Source organism: Pteronotus mesoamericanus, unplaced genomic scaffold, assembly GCF_021234165.1.
Source record: "Pteronotus mesoamericanus isolate MK-2021 breed Mesoamerican mustached bat unplaced genomic scaffold, CSHL_Meso_final contig_173, whole genome shotgun sequence".
Classification (NCBI taxonomy): Eukaryota; Metazoa; Chordata; class Mammalia; order Chiroptera; family Mormoopidae; genus Pteronotus; species Pteronotus mesoamericanus.
Window position 1 is genome coordinate 6,609,552 of NW_026555072.1, and position 14,144 is coordinate 6,623,695.

Here is a 14,144-nt window from a genome sequence, read left to right on the forward strand (position 1 = left end):
ATTTGTAAAATTTTGTTAAGGAGTTTTGTATCTATCTTCATGAGGGTATTATTCTGTAATTTTATTTTTAAAAACATTATGCCTGGTTTTATTATCAGGATATTTCTCATCTTATTATAAGAGTTAGGAAATATTCCTCCACTTTTAATTTTCAGGAAGAACTGTGTAGGATTAATCTTATTTTCTCTTAAATATTTGGTGGAATTCACCAGTGGAGCCATCTGAGTCTAGTGGGTTTTTTTTTTTTTTTTTGGTGGAAAGTTTTTAACTTATAAATTCAATATTTAAATAGATATAAAGTTTTTCTAATTACCTATTACATTTGAGTGGTCATTTTAGTAGTTATGTCTATCAAATCATTTGTCCATTTCATCTAAACTGTCAAATGTATTGGCATAAAATTATTTATAATATTTGCTTATTAAATATGGTAGTATTATTATGTTCACAAATATTTTGGTTATCCTTTCAAAAATTATGACTAATGTTTTTCCTTATGTTTGAGCTGTACTTGGTGATTTGTTTCTCATGAATAAAATATGGCAGAATTAAAATAGTGTGATGTCCAAGATTAGGATATTAGACATTGTGATATCTTCCTTGATCTACGTTTCATATTGCCTAATGAATGGAAGTCAGTTGTCATGTTGCAGTGACACTCAAGTTATCCCCCAAAACAATCTTCAAGGCAAGGAATTGTAGCCTCCTATCAACAGCCATGTGGGTTAGTCACCTTGGATGCAAATCCTCTGGCCTCCAGATGACTCTAGTGCTGACTGACATCTTGGCTGCAACCTCAGAAGTAACCTGGATCTAGAAATACCCAGATAAAACACTTCCAAATTTCAGAACTACAAAAATTTTAAGATAATATGATTAAGCATTTAACTTGAGGGCAATTTGTTACACAGCAATGGAAAACTACTACAAATTTGATACTGAGAATGGAGTGCTACCATAGCAAAAACCTAAATAATAGGAGTAGAGTGGCTTTGGAACTGAGCAGTGGGAAGTACTGGGAAGAACACTAAAGATAGAGTTCTTTAGAGATTAAAGACTTTTGAAGAAATTTTATTCCTGATTCTTAGAAACTGAGATAATAAATATTTGCTAGTTCAAGCCACCATGTTTCATGGTAATTACTATGCAGTAATAGATAACTAAGGTACTTTGCCTTTAATATCTATAGGATCTGTGGTTATGTGATCTTTCTTCTGATGTTGGTATTTTTTGTCTTCTTTCTTTTTTTTCTGATTAGTCTGACTAGAGGTTTATCACATCATTTTTAATCTCAAAGAACCAGCTTTTGGTTCTTATTAATGTTATCTATTGTTTTAGTTTTGTGTTTTATTGATTTATGCTATCTCTTGCATTCTTATTTTTAGTATTTTATATTTTCTTTTTTGAGACTTAATAAAATTTATTAATAAATTTCACTATTTTGCTTTTTCACAATGGGTTTGCCACCAGAACACAGGTGTCAAGAAAACCACCACTAAATCAAAGCCAAAATGGGAAAGAAAAAGACTCACATTAACATTGTCGTCATTGGACATGTAGATTTTGTCAAGTCTACGACTACTGGCTATCTTATCTACAAATATGGTGGGATCAACAAAAGAATCATCAAAATATTTGAGAAGGAGGCCACTGAGATGGGGAAGTGCTACTTCAAGTATGCCTGGATCTTGGATAAACTGAAAGCTGAATGTGAGCATGAGTGTAGTATCACCATTGATATCTCCCTTTGGAAATTTGAAACCAGCAAGTATTAGGTGACCATCATTGATACCCCAGGACACAGAGACTTTATCAAAAACATGATCACAGGCACATCTCAAGCTGATTGTGCTGTCTTGATTGTTGCTGCTGGTATTGGTGAGTTTGAAGCAGGTTTCTCCAAGACTGGGCAGACCTGTGAGTATGCCCTCCTGGCTTACACACTGGGTGTGAAACAGATGATTGTTGGTGTTAACAATCACCACTGTTAACACCAGTGGAACACCAATGGATTCCACTGCCTCCCTACAGCCAGAAGAGATATGAGGAAATTGTTAAAAAAAGTCAGCACCTACACTAAGAAAATTGGCTACAACCCTGACACAGTAGCATTTGTGCCAATTACTGGTTGGAATGGTGACAACATGCTGGAACCAAATGCTAACATGCCTTGGTTCAAGGGATGGAAAGTCACCCATAAAGATGGCAGTGCCAGTGGAGCCACACTGCCTGAAGCTCCAGATTGCATCCTGCCACCAGCTTGTCCAACTGACAAGCCCCTGTGTCTGCCCCTCCAGGATGTCTACAAAATTGGTGGTACTGTCCCTGTGGACTGAGTGGAGACTGGTGGTTTCAAACATGGCATTGTAGTCACCTTTGCTCCAGTCAATGTTACAACTGAAATCAAGTCTGTTGAAATGCACCATGAAGCTTTGAGCAAAGCTGTTCCTGGGGACAATGTGGGCTTCAATGTCAAGAATGTGTCTGTCAAAGATTGTCATGGCAATGTGGCTGGTGACAGTAAAAATGACCCACCAATGGAAGCAACTGGCTTCACAGCTCAGGTGATTATCCTCAACCATCCTGTCCAAATAAGTGCTGGTTAAGCACCTGTTCTGGATTGTCACCCAGCTCATATTGCTTGCAAATCTGCTGAGGCTGAAGGAGAATACTGATCACTGTTCTGGGAAAAAGCTGGAAGATGGCCCAAAGTTTTTGAAATCTGGTGATGCTGCTATCATTGATATGGTTCTTGGCAATCCTGCGTGTGTTGAGAGCTTCTCTGTCTATCCTCCTCTGGGCTGCTTTGCCATTCATGACATGAGACAGACAGTTGCTGCTGGTGTCATCAAAGCAGTGGACAAGAAGGCAGCTGGGACTGGAAAAGTCACAGTCTGCCCAGGAAGCTCAGAAGGCTAAATTAATATTATCCCCAGAACCTCCCACCCCAATCTTAATCAGTGGTGGAAGAACGGTCTCAGAACTGTTTGTCTCAATTGGCCACTTAAGTTTAATAGTAAAGGACTGGTTAATGATTACAATGCATCATAAAACCTTCAGAAGAAATGGAGAATGTTTTCTGGACCATTTGGTTTTTTGTGTGTGGCAGTTTTTAAGTTATTAGTTTTTAAAATCAGTACTTTTTAATGGAAACAACTTGACCAAAATCTGTCATAGAATTTTGAGACCCATTAAAACAAAGTTTAATGAGAAACCTGTGTGTTCTTCTGGCCAACACTAACTTTCTCTTATATTGCTTAAGTTAAATGACTAAAGAGTAGACCATAACCTATTTCCGGTGTTATATCTGCTGATGATTTAGAATTGAATAATTCTGTTAGGGACTTTTTTTTTTCCTGGATGGGAACTTTTTCACTCTGTTCTAAGGGGAATCTGTTTACATTGTAAAAGCTCTGGGTGGGGGGGCTCTGGTGCAACACTAAGTAGGTTAGGAAAGATAAGTAAAGTAACTATGTAAGCTAGTTTATAAAAGCCAAGTTCTAGTATATTTTTTTCAAATTCTTCTTTTTTTTAAAAAAAATATTTATTTAATTTTTCAAATACATTTGTCTCTGCCGTCCCCCCTCCACTTTTCTTGCCCCCTCCCTCTCTCCCTCAACTCTTCCCCTTTGGTTTTGTCCATGAGTCCTTGCTATATGTTCCTTGACTTTCCCCTTCCCTTCCTTGTCCCCCACCCCCTCTTCTTGTCTCTTTCGGTTAGTTTCTTTTCCTTTCAGTGTTGCTGGTCTTATTTTCCTTGCATCTTTGTATTGTTGGTTAGGTTCTACTTATAGGTGAGATCATATGGTATTTGTCTTTCGCTCCTTCAATTATTTCACTTATCATAATGCTCTCTAGTTTCATCCATGTTGTTATGAAGTTTAGTAGTTCTTTTTTTTTCTGCTGTGTAGTATTCCATTGTGTATATGTACCATGACTTTTTGATCCAATCATCAACTGACGGGCATTTACATTGCTTCCAACACTTGGTTATTGTAAATTGTGCTGCTATGAACATTGGGGTGCATAGGTTGTTTTAAATTGGCATTTTGGGATTCTTAGGGTATAGTCCCAGCAGGGGAATCACTGGATCAAAAGGAAGTTCCATTTTCAGCTTTTTGAGGACATTCCACACTGCTTTCCACAATGGCTGCGCCAGTCTGCATTCCCACCAACAGTGTACTAGTGTTCCCTTTTCACCACAGCCTCACTAGCACCTGTTGTGTTGATCTGTTTATGATGGCCATTCTGACCGGTGTGAGGTGGTATCTCATTGTGGTTTAAATTTGCATTTCTTTGAAGGTTAGTGATGCCAAGCATCCTTTCAAATGTCTCTGGGCCCTCTTTATCTCTTCCTTGGAAAAGCGTCTGCCTAGGTCCGATGCCCATTGATTGGATCATTTGTCTTCTTGGAGGGGAGTCGAGGGAGTTCTTTATATATCTTGGAGATCAAACGTCTATCTGATGTATCCATAGCAAATATATTTTCCCATACAGTTCGCTCCCCTTTCATTTTACTGATGTTTTCTTTAGCCATGCAGAAGCTTCTTATTTTGATGAGGTTCCACTTGTTTATTCCTTCTTTTATGTCCCTTGCTTTAGGAGACATATCAGTGAAAAAATTGCTGCGTGTGATATCTGAGAGTTTTGTGCCAATGTTCTCCTCTAGGACTTTTATGGGGTTGTGACTTATATTTAAGTCTTTTATCCATCTTGAGTTTATTTTTGTGTATGGTGTCAGCTGATGATCCAATTTCAATTTTTTGCATGTAGCCGTCCATCTCTCCCAACACCACTTGTTGAAGAGGCTATTATTGCTCCATTTTATGGTTCTTCCCCTTTGTCAAATATTAGATGCCCATAGAGACCTGGACTTATTTCTGGGCTTTCTATTCTGTTCCACTGGTCGAAGGGTCTGTTCTTCTGCCAGTACCAGATTGTTTTGAGTATAGTGGCTTTGTAGTAGAGTTTGATGTCCAGTATTGTGATCCCTCCTACTTTGTGTTTCTTTCTGAAAATTGCTGCGGCTATTCAGAGTCGTTTATGGTTCCATATAAATTTTTGAAGTGTCTGTTCTATTTCTGTGAAATACGTCATTGGTATCTTAATAGGGATTGCTTTGAATCTGTAAATTGCTCTGGGTAGTATGGACATTTTGATGATATTAACTCTTCCAATCCATGAGCACGGTATATGCTTCCATTTATTTGTGTCTTCCTTCATTTCTTTTTTCAATGTTGTATGGTTTTCTGCATACAGGTCTTTTACCACTTTGGTTAAATTTATGCCTAGGTACTTTATTTTTCTTCTTGCTATATCGAATGGTATTTTTTTCAGATTTCTTCTTCTTCTATTGCATTGCTGGTGTACAAAAATGCCTTTGATTTCTGAATGTTGACTTTGTATCCTGCTGTTTTTCCAAATTCACTTATTAGGTTGAGGAGTTGTTTGGTAGAGTCTACAGGGGTCTCTATGTACACCAGCATGTGATCTGCAAACAATGATATCTTTACTTCCTCCTTTCCTATTGGAATGCCTTTTATCTCTTTTTCTTGTCTGACCGCTGTGGCTAGGACTTCCAATACGATATTGAAAAGAAGCAGTGAGAGTGGACATCCTTGTTGTGTTTCCGATCTTAGTGGGAAAGCTTTTAGTTTTTGCCAGTTGAGTATGATGTTGGCTATAGATTTTTCATATATGGCCTTTATTATGATGAGAAATGCCCCATTTATTCCCATTTTGCTGAGTGTTTTGATCATAAATGGGTGCTTTACATTACTAAATGCTTTTTCTGCATCTATCGATGATCGTGTGGTTTATGTCTTTTCATTTATTTATGTGATGTATCACATTTATTCACTTGAGTATATTGACCCATCCCTGCATGCCTGGGATGAATCCCACTTGATCATGGTGGATAACATTTTTAATGTATTGCTAGATGCGGTTTTCCAATATTTTTATGAGGATTTTAGTATTCATGTTCATCAGCAAATTGGTCTGCAATTTTCTTTTTTTGTAGGGTCTTTATCTGATTTTGGGATCAGGGTGATGCTGGCCTCATAGAAAGAGTCTGGGAGTCTTCCCAACTATTGGATTTGTTGGAATCGTCTGAGAAGGACAGGGGTTAGCTCTTCCTTAAATGTTGTGTAAAATTCTCCTGTGCAACCGTCCAGCCCTGGGCTTTTGTGTGCTGGTATTTTCTTGATTACTGCTTAAATTTCCCCAGCTGTTACTGGTCTGTTCAAGCTTTCTGTTTCTTCCTCCTTCAGTGTTGGAAGATTACACTTTTCTATAAATTTGTCCATTTCATGAATATTTTCAAATTTCTTGGCATGCAATTGTTCATAGTAGTCTCTGTCAATCCTTTGTATTTCTGTGGTTTCAGTTGTTATTTCTCCTCCTTCATTTCTGATATTATAAATTTGGATCCTCGAAAGTGAACCATAAAAAGTCCACAGACTTTTATGTGTTCTTATTTTCTATCTTCCCTTAAACACTTCTACCAACAATATTTCAGTGTACAGCCATTAATTATTTTTACAAAAGTAAAGATCTTCACAATATTTTCTTCAACTTTCTAATCTTTTATTCCACCTGCTTTTAAGTTCTTAAAAATCAAGTACATAACTTTACAATGCTTTCATAATTTCCATTAATGTAATGCAGTGAATATGTATTTGTATATATGATATAAATGAACCCACTTTTGTTCATATGTAAATACATATATGTGTATATATGTGTATATACGTATACATACATATATAACTTCTTATATACATATATATAGAACTTCTAGCCTGAAGTTATGGCATATATATATATATATATATATATAAAATATACATAGATATAGCCTATATATAATATATAATATATAATCATAATATATAATATATATTATATATATAACTTCTAGCCTATATGTATAACTTCTAGCCTGAGTGAAATTGAAAGTATGATTGAATGTCTGGGTGAGAGGAGACAGTGAGGAAGTGAGGAAGAACATAACATAACTCAAATTTCATATGATTTGCACCATCTCAACTTTTGAACTCCTTCTCCATGTCTCAGTAGCCAGAGGTATGAAATATTTGCCTTGCTGAGAACTACATAGAATGGTGTGACCTCTTACTTTGTTACTGACACTTTATTAGAATGTTATTTTTTTCTGAATTATAAGTATACTTGGGGAAAAAAATAAAAAAATAAATTTGGATCCTCTCCCTTTTTTTCTTGATGAGTCTGCTTAAAGGCTTGTCAATTTTATTTATCTTTTCAGAGAACCAGCTTCTGGATTGGTTGATCCTTTGAATTGTTCTTTTCATCTCTTAGTCATTCAGTTCTGCTCTAATCTTGACTATTTCCTTCCTTCTACTTGCTCTGGGATTTATTTGTTGTTGTTTCTCCAGTTCTTGAAGTTGTAGTGTCAGGTCTTTTATTTTAAATGTTTCTGTCTTTTTTAGGTAAGCCTGTATTGCTATGAAATTCCCTCTCAGGACTGCCTTGCTGTGTCCCATAGGTTTTGGACTGCTGTCCGTTCATTTTCATTCGTATCCAGAAATTTTTTGATTTCTTCTCTTATGTCATTATTGACCCATTCATTGTTTAATAGCCTACTGTTCAGTCTCCATGAGTTTGCAAGTTTTTGAAGTTTCCCTTTGAGGTTGATTTTCAGTTTCAATCCCTTGTGGTCTGAGAAAAAATTTGTTATTTAATTTTCCTGAATTTGCTGAGGTTTGCTTTGTGTCCTATCATGTGGTCTATCTTTGAAAAACTGCCGTGAGCATTTGAAAAGAATGTGTATTTTTCTTCTTTGGGATGCAAGGTTCTATATATGTCCGTTAAGTCTCTTTGATTCAGTGTGTCATTCAGCGCCACAATATGTTTTTTAATGTTTTGTTTGGATCTGTCCATTTTTGACAGTGTGGTGTTGAAATCCCCTACTATCAGTGTGTTGCTGTCTATATCTTTTTTGAAGTCATCTAACAATTTCCTTATAAACTTAGGGCTCCTATATTAGGAGCATATAACTTGACAATGTTGATATCTTCTTGATAGATTCTTCCTTTAATTATTATAAAGTGCTCCTCTGGGTCTCTCTTTATGGCCTTTGTTTTGAAATCTACTTTGTCAGATACAAGTATGGCAACCCCGGCCTTTTACTTATGCCCATTTGTTTGGAATATTTTTTTCCATCCCTTTACTTTCAATCTGTGTAGGTCTCTTGCTCTGAGGTGGGTCTCTTGTAGGCAGCATATGTGTGGGTCATGTTTTCTTATCCATTCAGCTACCCTGTGTCTTTTGAGTGGGGCATTTAGTCCATTCACATTGAGAGATGTTAGTGATAGAAACTTACTCATCTTTTCTCTTTGTACCTGTGTTCCTCTCTGTCTCATTCTTTTCCTTCATCTGCTTAAACCAGTCCCCTTAGCATATCTTGGAGTGCTGGTTTCGTAGAGATATATTCTTTTTGCGTTCTCTTGTCTGGGAAATTCCGTATTTCCCCTTCTATTTTAATGGAGAGCCTTGCCGGGTAGAGTAGCCTTGGCTGTAGTCCCTTGCTTTTCATGACTTGAAATATTTGTTGCCATTCCCTTCTGGCTTGTAGTGTTTCTCTTGAGAAGTCAGCTCCTAGATGTATCGGGGCTCCGTTGTATGTTACTTTCTGCTTCTCCATTGCTGCCCTTAGGATTCTCTCTTTGTCTTTGATAGTTGTCATTTTATAGATGATGTGTCTTGGAGTGGACCTCCTTCAGTCCCTCTAGAGTGAGGTCCTCTGTGACTCCTGGATCCATGAGAGCCTTTCCCTCCTCCAATTAGGGAAATTTTCCATCATTACTTTTTCGAGGAGGTTCTCTAGCCCTTGCTCCTTTTCTCCTTCTGGTATCCCTATTATACAGATATTATTGCGTTTCAGGTTGTCCTGCATTTCCCTAAATGCTTCTTCATTCTTTTTGTGTCTTTTTTTCCATTTCTTGTTCTTCCTGGGAGCTTTTTTCTACCTTTTCCTCCATGTCACTGATTCGATCCTTGGCTTCATCCAGCCTGCTTTGGATTCCTTCTACTGTGTCCTTCAATTCAGAAATGGTATTCTTCATACCCTCTTGTGTCTTCTTGATAGTTTCTATGTCTTTTTCCAGGTTGATATAGTTTGTTGTAAGATCGTGACAGCTTCTCTGCAGCTTGTCATAGTTGTCTTTGAGCTGGCTGAGCTCATTGAGCTTCCTTAGAACCATTGTCTTGAATTCAATATCTGATAGTTCCCTGGCCTCTGTTTCATTTAGCTCTCTCTGTGGGGAGTCCCCTTTTCCACTCATTTTGGTGGAACTATTTTTCTTCCCATTTTTGTGAGAGCCTATTAAGTAACTTACTTATTTTTTATTTATTTTTGCTTCAGCTTCAATTAGGCTCTCTAGATTTCCTGACTGTGGATTAAACTTCTATGGTAGTAGGTGGGTCTTTTTATTTATTTATTTATTTATTTATTTATTTATCCCTTTACTTTTTTTTCTGGGCCTGCCTCTGATGATATTGGTATTTGACCCTATATGGCCTTGGGTCATCTGTTTGAGCCCTCCAGAAGTCTATTGTCTGTTTTTGACTCCTCCTTGGGGCAGCTCTGTGACCCCTTTGCTCAGAGATGGACTGTTTCTTTGGATCACTCTGCACTCACATGCTGGCTCCTTGAGCGGCCTCCCCTGTGCGGCAGGTTCCCCCGTCCGCCTGGGCTCGTGCATGCTTGCCCCAGACCAGGGGGCTTTTTCACGACCTCGCTTACTCATCTGGCCCCCCTGGCCGGCGGGCTCCCCAACACTGGTCAGTTTAGTGTCTTCTATTGTGTGTTTTCCCCGCTTTTGGCTCTTTGGATGTGTTGCTTGTCCTTGCGAAATGGAGACTATGGATGGGAGGAAGTCAGCTCCAGGACTCTCGGGTTAATGCTGTCTCCAGTCTCTCCTCCAGGGACCCTGGGCAGCTCTGTGACCCCTTCGGCCCCGGATCTACTAATTCTGTGAGCTTCTCCACAATCGCAGGCCGCGGGGGTCAATTTACACCTGCCCTTGCCACTCTGTGCACTACCTTGCAGGCCATATTGGTGCCAATCTGTGGGAGGCCTTGCCAGTCAATGTGAGCCCTTGCCAGCCCCCGTTGGTCCACAAACACTCTCGCCAACCCTCACCAGCCACTTGGCGCAAGTGTGTGCACCTTCACTGGGTGGTTTTGGGGTGTCTATTGTGTGCTTTTCGGCTTTTGGCTCTTTGGGGGTGTGGCTTCTTCCCACGCACTGGAGACTACAGCAAGGAGAAGGAGTCGGGACTCCCTGGTTCCTCCTCCAGTTCTTTCCCCAACGCCTCCATTTCCAGTCTGTCCTCTGGGGTCTCTGGGCAGTTCTTTCACCCCTTCGGCCAAGGATCCACCCCCTGTGCAGACTGCCTTTCAATCGCAGGCAGTCTGGTTCATGTGCGCCCCTCTTCTGCCTCTTTGGGGGCGCATCTTTCCAGCCCGCAATGGAGACTACAGAATGGGGAGGGAGTCGGGACTCCCCAGTTCCTCCTCCTGTTCTTCCCCTAATGCCTCCATCTCCAGTCTCTCCTCAGGGCTCTCCCAGCCAGTCTGCACTCAGCCCCCCAGCTCACACTTGCACAAGCTGTGCGCAGAGTGCACATAAGGCAGGTTAATTGATTCCCTTATGCCTGAGCGAGATGGTAGCTGCAGAGTGGGAGGTGCGTTATCACTGGGGCTCCACCAGCTGCCGTGTCAGTTCTCTTCACAAAGTGTTCCTCACCAGTCTTTTCCCAGGCACCAGCCCACCCTGATGCTGCCTCTACCCAGAGATCAAAGAGGGTGGCTGCCACTGCAATTTTTGCATTGGCCCTTTAAATGTCTCTTTGCATCCTCAGCCACCTGTCTCTGTCACAGAGCATCCCTAAGCTTTTCGGGGTTGCATTTTGTCTCTATTTTCTTGGATTTAGCTGGTGTAGTTTAGGGGTCCCTGTTTTTGATTCCGACCCCGTTTTTCTCGGGGGGAGCTAACTGGCCGTTTCAATGTCCCTCTGGTGCTAGTGCCCGTGGGCACCCATCCCACCCTCTTGAGCCTCCACGGCACTTCTCACTCGTTGGGATGTGTGAGAGTAGAATCTACTGTCTTTCCATGGCTCCAAGGCTCCTCTCCCACTATTGTTCCATTGTTTTCCAGGTGATTACTTCACTATTTAGTCACAATTCCAGTTTGGTTTTGGGAGGAGGAGTTCAGCGTGACTCCCATTCACTCCTCTGCCATCTTAATCTCCTAGAAGTTAATTTTTTAAAGACTGCCTACACCCGTGAACTCTCAGTTTTCACCCCTATTTTGTGTTTTTCTGTCAGAAAGCATTCACCTAACACCACAATCACTGATATTGGTTGTCAGTCCATGTACAGATGGCTTTTCTAATATATTTAGCATGCCATTGAAATAAACAGAGTACTACAATTCTAGGGCACATTTCTAGGACTTATTCCTGGGAAAGAAACAAAAAATCCCTTGTCTGCTTCTTTGAAACTAAAGTAAGCTGGGCCAAAATTCGTTTCTAAGTGTACTATTTTCCTTTTTGTCACAGCCCGAGTCTCCTTTAAAATAAGGTGTTTCCACCTTCAAGGATTTATCTATTTGAATTTCTTATCAAAAATACTTTACTTAAGCTTGGCCTAATTATAACACCTCTTTTGGCATCTACCACTTCCTTCCCCAAGCTCCTTCTCTCCTCCACATTACTCACACTGTCATTGCTATGCAAAAGACTGTAGTTAACCACTGGTACTCACCGATTTCTAGAGCAGGGATGGACTCCTCTTAATGTATAAGAGGGTCTGCCTAATAATCTTTGATATTCTCCCTCATTTATCTGGTCCAAAATTCCCCATAATAAATCTTCATACTCCTGGTCTAAATGGACTTTTGTTTGAACCCAGCCTAATTTAAGACACTCCTAGAACCAGCATTCACTGAATTTCCAGCTCTTACGTTCTTGTCTTTGGCTTTGTGTAAGGTTCGAAGTGTGTTAACTGGATGGAGGCCCTATTACATTATTCCTTATATGCATCCTTTACTCTCATTTTTATTACAGATAGATGGGAAAAATAGATATAATCATATTTTTTTCCCTGAGTTCCACACATCACAAATCAAGTGATATGAAATAAGTTTTTAGCATCTTTGTGGTGCTGTTTTGTGAAACACTAACCACTTTGCATAGGAGAATTTCATCCCCCCCCTCCATGTGTCCTTAGCTTCTAGGAATAAGCAGGGATAGGAAACCCACAAAGCACAGGCTGGTGTTTGTTCAAGTCACAGGTGCATGCTCTGAAGTACTAATGAAAGAATTAACCTAGAGTTTCAGTAATTGATAGTGAATATCTACTAAGCCCACGTCACAGTGTTGGGCAAAGAGAGTGACACCCAAGGCCTCTCTAAACGTAAAGACCCAAGAATGAGATAAGGCATGGATGCAAAATCCTCCTGAAATTTATCTTTAGAGAAGGCAAAATCACCCAAGTTGAGCACAGTTTATCTCTGTAGTAGTAAAAAGTGATCACATAGATGCTTCACTAAGAGTCACTTATGACAAAGATGCACTTGTTTACCATTTCAGGAAGAAGAATGAATAATATGGCAATCATTCTCTTTCACATTAAGACCTGAGATTTATGTGGTAGGTGAGGAAAGCATGATAACATTTGAAATTTAAATGGTTAAAAGATAACTGAACAAAGAAGGTAATCATGTTATTTCTATTAAATGGTCTGCTAAGATCATTAAAAGTTCATGTCTATTCAAAAGTAGGTAAAAGGATAAGTTGCTATGTCAGAATTATCTTATGATGCATTGATCCTACCGTTGACTATTTCTCATCCAGCTACATTTATCAGGGCCACACAAGTAATTAACTATGTGAACATGATTTATTCTTTTATTAAACAAGGTTGGTTCCCTAGCCACAATCCCATGGTCTACCCCTGATTTCAAGTGCAGCCATGCTGGACTGGTTCCATGTGTATTGTCAATATCTTACTTCAAATACTTACTTGCTTTATTGCTATAGCTCTTTTTTGCCTCAGAGTTTTCTCCAAAGCCATAAAAGCTTATTCAGTCCTCCTGGAGGACAGACCCATACTAAGTGAAAATTAACACCCTCAGCTTCAGCCAGCAGCAAGGGGACAATTGTAAGGTACTCAGAGGGTCCCCAGCTTCACACAGCAGTTACCAGCTCAATAACATAAACCTTTATTAGAGTTTTCTCCTTCCTTCTCTCACTCTCCTTGCTATTTCATGCATGTCTTGGCATCAACTCCCAAATAAGCTAGTGCACCCAAATGTGTAAATACATTCTGTACACAGAGAGAAACTTTTGAAAAGAAAAAACATCAAGTTGTTGAAGTGGTTACCTATTGGATTGGAATTGATAGGTATGCAGATAGGAATTGTAGCAGGTGCTATTGTTGTCCTGCTTATATCTCCTTGACAATCATTGTTCCTGTACATACCTACAGGTGTTTTCTGCAAGCACATGCAACTCTCTACAGGAGGAATTCTTATGAATACAGGAGTGAGCTTGGTCTACCTACAGAGTCTGCCAGATGGTGTGAGGAGTTAGCAACCCCAGGGAAGCTCTCAGCCAATGAGGAAAGAATAGAGGTAAATAAATCCTTCAGTTTTCTCACTCTCAGGTGGGACAACCCTGAGGCATGTTTTATACCATTGACTGACAATTTTTTTTTTGTAGGGCCAGATAGTAAATAATTTAGTCTTTGAGGGTGATATTGTCATAATGACTCAACTCACAGAAAACATGTAAACAAAAAGAGGGCATGACTCAATTCCATTAAAACTTTACTTATAAAAATGGCCATTTGCCAACTTCTCTTTTACACATTTTCTAGAGGTTCACAGGAGAATGGGCCTCAGTTGCACCCACTGAAAATCTTCTCATCAACATATCCTTTATTGACTTTCTTTCCCTCTTTTGTGCTCCCTTATTGTGCTCCTTGACCTTACAGATAAACTACCTGTCCCCAAATCCTAATCATAGGGCATGTTTTGGGGGAATTCAATCTAAGAGAGGAACTTCAGTTTTTACTTCTATCATTTTATATTTATGAAA

At 39.4% G+C, this 14,144-nt stretch overlaps 1 pseudogene; it reads left to right on the forward strand.

Moving 5' to 3' along the window:
• The first annotated feature begins 1,511 nt into the window (after positions 1 to 1,511).
• LOC129065052 (elongation factor 1-alpha 1-like) lies at positions 1,512 to 13,838 on the forward strand (annotated as a pseudogene).
• The last annotated feature ends 306 nt before the right edge of the window (positions 13,839 to 14,144 follow it).